At 37.3% G+C, this 6,092-nt stretch overlaps 1 pseudogene across 1 annotated transcript; it reads right to left on the bottom strand.

The window, feature by feature from the left end:
• Positions 1 to 4,023: 4,023 nt before the first annotated feature.
• Positions 4,024 to 5,834, bottom strand: LOC144553896 (leucine-rich repeat receptor-like serine/threonine/tyrosine-protein kinase SOBIR1 pseudogene; annotated as a pseudogene). Its single transcript, XR_013511464.1, has one exon. The product of XR_013511464.1 is annotated as a leucine-rich repeat receptor-like serine/threonine/tyrosine-protein kinase SOBIR1 pseudogene (transcript).
• Between the last annotated feature and the right edge of the window lie 258 nt (positions 5,835 to 6,092).

The following is a 6,092-nucleotide window of genomic DNA, read 5'->3' on the forward strand; positions in this document are numbered from 1 at the left end:
TATATCGGAACTCAACAAAATGCAAAATTGTAAGAAAATTTAAATAAAAGGTGTGTCAAGCTCAAGCAGATAGGCCTGACGCCTGAGCAAATAATCTTGGCGAGAGATCCTTCCAATTTTCTCTATCACAGGTGCATTAGCTGAGAACAACAGCTCTGATTTGAACATGGGAAATGATATAAAATTATCATACTTCCCAGTCTATCTGAGATTTGTATTATTTTACCAGTGTGCAGAGTTTGAATTATGTATGCAGCATCATATTTCATCAGCATTTACAGCAACAAGCGAAAGACGGACAAAAAAAATAAACCTCCAGCTATTCGTATTATGATATTACGTCTTTGTTTCTATTATTCAATGCAGAGGAAAGAACACATGAATTGATATGAAACTTAAATTTATGTTCTGCAAGATGATTCTCTTCTTCGACAGCATGATAAATGGTACCGATGATATATCATATATGCTATTCAGAATTTTACCGATTTTCTTGCTACATAACTGTAGATGTCTCAGTAAAGCATTAATTTTCCACAAGACATATCAGTGCATTTCTGCCATATAAACTAGATGCAAATGCTGTTATAATAGTTAATGATGTCTTTAGTTTAGAAGATGACTGAAAAAATAATTTAGGATATTAATTCCACATTTTGCTTTTATTTGAGTTTAATTTTTTCATTTATCAAGGACTCTAATCCCAGAGAACCAAGACAGTGAATATCTAAATTTAGGGAATAAAGGTAGGAAAAATATATGTTGTGCTTACTCTACAATGTGCATGTGGCACCAGTGTTGTAAATAACGGTATGCACTCGTCGAACGGACAGGGTACCGCTAAGCAATTAATCGGGAATAATTGAAAATAATCGATCAATTAGTCAGAAAAATCTGTAACAATTTGGTTGCCGCCAATGACTAATCGGCTGATTAATCGACGTAAACAGCCATTTTTTGCAACACTGTGTGGCACAGTTCAAAATTATAAGCCACCCAAGAGGCCACAAAATCATGCAACAAGCAGGAACTTTTCACCTCCTAGTCACTTGTACATTCCTATGACCTCAAAATATAGACCAGTATATGATCAGTCCAGCATTAATTGCCATTGTATTTCTGTTTTATTTTTGTTAGAGAAATCCAAAGCATGAGAAACATATATAATATTGTTGAAGATTAACAAACAATACACACAAATTGAAGATGTTATGTTGGGTACATCAAACAAAAGTCAAAAGTCAAATTTACAAAAATATCCTATTACTCTTTTTTTTCATCTTTCCGTTACTTTCTGTATTTGGCTATTTTGTCAACGGCTCTTTAGCAAATATTCTCTCTCTCTAATGGTTACAAGAAGTCAGACTTTCAAATTATGAGGTCAAAAACATATGATGGTCAATCATATACAATTTTTCTGCAGAGAATGAGAGTCAATTATACTCTAAATTATATATAAAAGTATATATAAATACAAAAAAAAAAATAAGGGTCAATTGACCCCATTAGACCTTGGCTACAAGTCATTGTGTCAATTAGAAATAAAACTTAGAATTTGCACAAATGACATGAATGTATGATGAACTTTCAATAAAATATTTTCTCTCCAAATTTCATCTGAGATTGTATCTCAAATTCTAATTCTAGCGAACTTTCAATGTCCACAGTAGAGGTGGCAACGAGCTGTTAAAGAACGAGTTAGGCCACACTTGTATTCGGCTTGTTAGTGTATTAAGCTAAGCGAGCGAGTTTAGATTTTAGGTCCCGAGCTAAAACTATTGCTCAAGACCGACTCGTGGCTTGTCCGAGCGAGCCGAGCTAGCTCGTTATTAGCTTGGCAGATTTATAAATTTGTATATTTTTTTTCCTGCTATATCTTAAATTTTCATAACACATCTTATCAATTATGGCTAAAATAAAATAATATTTATATGACTAATTACTGAGGAATGCTCTTAATTCAATTGTAATTAAGCAAATTAACTACTATAAATTAAGTTTACAGCTAAATTCATACATACAAATATATTCACAAAATAAATTCATGCATACCATATCAAACAAATTCATACAAATTAACTTAATTGCTTATAATTAATTCACACATATTCCATATGATATTACCAATCAACTTAAACACAGTCCAAAGTGCAATTGTCATAACACTGGCTATAACATCCATATACCATAATATCTCCAATCTGAAGTGAACGGATCCGATTAAACTATTAAACTATGTATATTAAATAGCTCGTTAATGACCGAGCTGGCTCGTGCCGAGCCAGGCCAAACTCAAACTCATTAATTATGGCTCGAGTATGTAGCGAGCGAGCTAATTTTAACTCAATCCACTAACAAACGAGCTGTTATCGATCGAGTCACGGACGGATACCAAGTGGGCCACGAGCCACGAGCTTTTTTGCCGGTCCTAGTCAACATAGGCACAGATATCCACCTAGTGAGATGCACTGTGACGTATCCACATTATTTGTGTGTGGAATTGAGATAAGCCAGGACAAGACGACCAGCAAGGGACAAAACAACACCTTTTTAGTGCGTTGATTATTCTACCAAATTATTTTTTATCTGTATCCTCCCAGGTACCTGACTCAACACAATTGAAATGGACGGTCCAGATTTGCTCTCAGCCTGTGTTTGTGCTTTGAGATTTGAGCCAAGTTAAGAAAAATAATTTTGGGTCATCTGATTCAATTGTACTCAGTCCGTTAAGATGAATTCATCGTTTTTAAGTTTTTCAATTTCACACCACATCAATCTTTGCCCTTTTTTTCAAACTTTGTAAAGTCCCAAAGACCAAGTCAATATTAGCATATTTGTTTTCCAGTTACAAGTCAAATTTAGTATGAATGAACGAATTACACGTAACCATGACAGCCTGTCGAGTGTGACGGATGTGGATGTTGGTCCACATGAAATACACGGTATTTAAGTGACCAAACAGGGATCTTAACAAAATCACGACTTGACCAGGTACGTCAAATTGCGTGTTAGTTACGTCCCATAATTTGTGTGTTTCATATTGTGATTATTCGTATAACATAATTATTTTTTAAAAATTTAACACAGTGCAGCACGTCACATAAAAGATCTGATAATGATATGTAGTCACGCAAGTTACTTGTAATTAGGTTCGTTAGATTTTGATTGAATAATGAATTTTGAATAAACTCATCCAAATTATAAACAAATGTACTATCTTTTTAAATTTGATCGTGACACAGTACAACATATAATCCAAATCACTGACTAGTTACACCACGGCAATCCCTAGCCATATGCATCGATTAATAAGTTATAGTAACTTCCCTGTGAAATTTTTTTTTTTTATATATTGTAAATGCTCTGATATATTTTTGTATTGCAAATTAAAAAAAAAAAAAAAAAAAAAAAACTAACTCGGTCATTAGATTAAAGACTTATTCTTAGTTATAAAAATATTATATAACAATTTGCCGCATAATTTCTTTTGTATTTTACAATGATCCATGTAAAACTTTGCTAAATTGAACTTATTAATTATGACTATTCTTTTTCCAAACGAGCAAGCCCACTGGATCATTCATTTCTGTTAACAAAAAAAAAAAGTTATACAGGATTATTTTCCTCCAAAGAAATCTGCAAGGCCCAAATTGAACCAGCTCCGAGTCTCAGGAGCAGAGAGCCCCAACATTTTCATTAATAAGAAAAAATTTAATAATTACAAGCTTTTACAATTCTAGCTTGTCAAGCCTTATGTACAACCTGCTAACATTGATATTCTATTTTTTTTTTTTATCATTGAAACGCCCGTAGGCATTGATATTCTATTTACAAAATATAAACATGTGCCTACACTGGCACAGTGCTCTGACAACCCCCATATTCGCTAAATTTGAGTTACCCAAAAATAGGCCAATTATGCGTGTCTATTGCCGACTCATTAATTAGTCTGCCTAACGTCTTGACTTTATTTGTGAAACAAGCACTGACTGTTCCTTGCCAGACAATTTTACTGAAACACCCTTGTTATAGCACAATGATAACTATAATCGATATATGTATGATACAATGGGAATCCCTTTATGTTGTTTTCCACAACCAGTCAACCCTACTATTCAAACTCTGTTCATCCTACTTCAATGGACAGAGTAAAATCTAAATCGACACCACTTATACCTTATATATGAGATTTACAATAATATAATCTAGACATGCACGAAATTCACATCCTAACCAATCTGTGATATCCAATTACATATTTCTAAGATCTTTTCGCACTTAGGCAGATTCTTCCCGTCCCAGCTTTTAAATTATTTATCTTACAAATAAAAATTTATTTAAATTACTCGTTCTTTCCATAATCACCTTCCAATCTGTGATATCATGCTCTTCACATCCTTGCTGCTCGGCCGCTCCTTGGGATCGTCAACCGTGCAGAAGCAAGCGATCCTCAGGACGAGCTTTATCTGCTCGTCGTAATCTCCCCCGGCCAACGCAGGGTCGATTGCGGCTGCCGCATTATCTGCATGCATTGTGTTACGCAACCACTTCACCAGACTCATCTCTTCTGTGCTTTGAAAGAACTCGTCTGTTGGCTGTTTCCCCATCGCCATCACCGCGAGGATTACTCCAAAGCTATAAATGTCACACTTTGCCGTGAATTTTAATGTTTGGTAGTACTCCGGTGCTATGTATCCGAGAGTACCGGCAACGTTAGATGAGGTCATGTGTGTGTGCGCATCAGGCATTTCTTTTGCTAGGCCGAAGTCGGCAATCCGTGCTTCCATGTCGTCGTCAAGCAATATGTTTGCGGGTTTCAAATCTCGATGGATTATTTGAGGCTTGTGGTGCATGTGTAAGTACTCTAGCCCGGCTGCGATACCGTCAGCTATTCTGAGCCTAGCAGGCCAGCTAAGCTCTTGCTGCCCCGTCTTTGCTTTCACCAAGACATCAAGCAGGCTACCGTTTTTCATGAACTCATAGATCAAGAAATGACTATCTGGACGCGAAACATGGGCAACCAATGGTAACAGGTTCTTGTGCCGGATGTAGCCAACTGTCTTGATCTCTGATTTAATCTGTCGCATCCACTTGTCGAGGCGGTTTGTCTCCTCTTCGGTAGGGTCACCACCACCACCTGCCCGTTTCATGATTTGCTTTATAGCAATTGTTTTCGAAGGGTTTCCTGGCAGCTGGGATTTATACACCTTGCCACTGCCGCCTTGGCCAATTACCTCAAGGGAAGCAAGCCCATCTTCTTTCTCCAAGAAAGCAAGGTCTCCGACGCGTATTACCTTTGGCATGAAAATGGATGGTCCCGATGAACTTCTATACCTGCCACGGATACAATTCAACAAAAATCTGAAAAACACAGAAACAAGCAAGCCTGAGAAAAGGCCACCCAAACAACCGCCTATGAAGCCGAGTATCCAGTTGCGGACCTTGTGTTTGTATCTACGGTGGTGGTTTGTGCTAGTGGAATTGGAATTCGACGTGGCATTAGAATTGGTTTGAGGAGAAGTGGAATTGGAGGTCGAATTGGCCGTGGTATTGTTCTTCTCAGTTAGGATGTACCGGTTAGGCAAGGAGGAAGTTTTCTTATGGGAGTAATATCGAGCTGAAGTGGGTCTTCGAACAACATGACGGGTCGAGCGCCGCAACGCAATTTGGTGTCTGCGGTATGGATCTGCCCGATCATTGCGGACCGGGTGGACGGCATCTGAGATAGATAATTGAGCAAACAGGAGAGAGAAAGCAAAGAGGAGGAGGATAGAAAAAGGAATTGAGAAAGAAGGAAGCGCCATGGATTGGTTAGGTGTGGGAATGTGTAGAAAAGGCTCACCGGTGTAGTATTTTAAACTACGAAGGTGCGTGGAGAAGTCGCTGTTTGGAGAAAATAGAAGTCGGGAGATGAACGGTTTGGATGTCTTGGGGAAATAATGGAGGGAGATTATTGGTCTACGGTGGAGCGAAGACTGACTAATCTTGGAAAGGAGACTTCTGTGACTTGGAATTTCTGCGGCAGATGAATAGTATACAGAATGCTAAATGTAATCAAATTATATCCCAATAATTCTTTTTTGGGGATACCG

This window comes from Carex rostrata, chromosome 1 (assembly GCF_964058835.1).
Source record: "Carex rostrata chromosome 1, lpCarRost1.2, whole genome shotgun sequence".
In the NCBI taxonomy this organism is placed as follows: Eukaryota; Viridiplantae; Streptophyta; class Magnoliopsida; order Poales; family Cyperaceae; genus Carex; species Carex rostrata.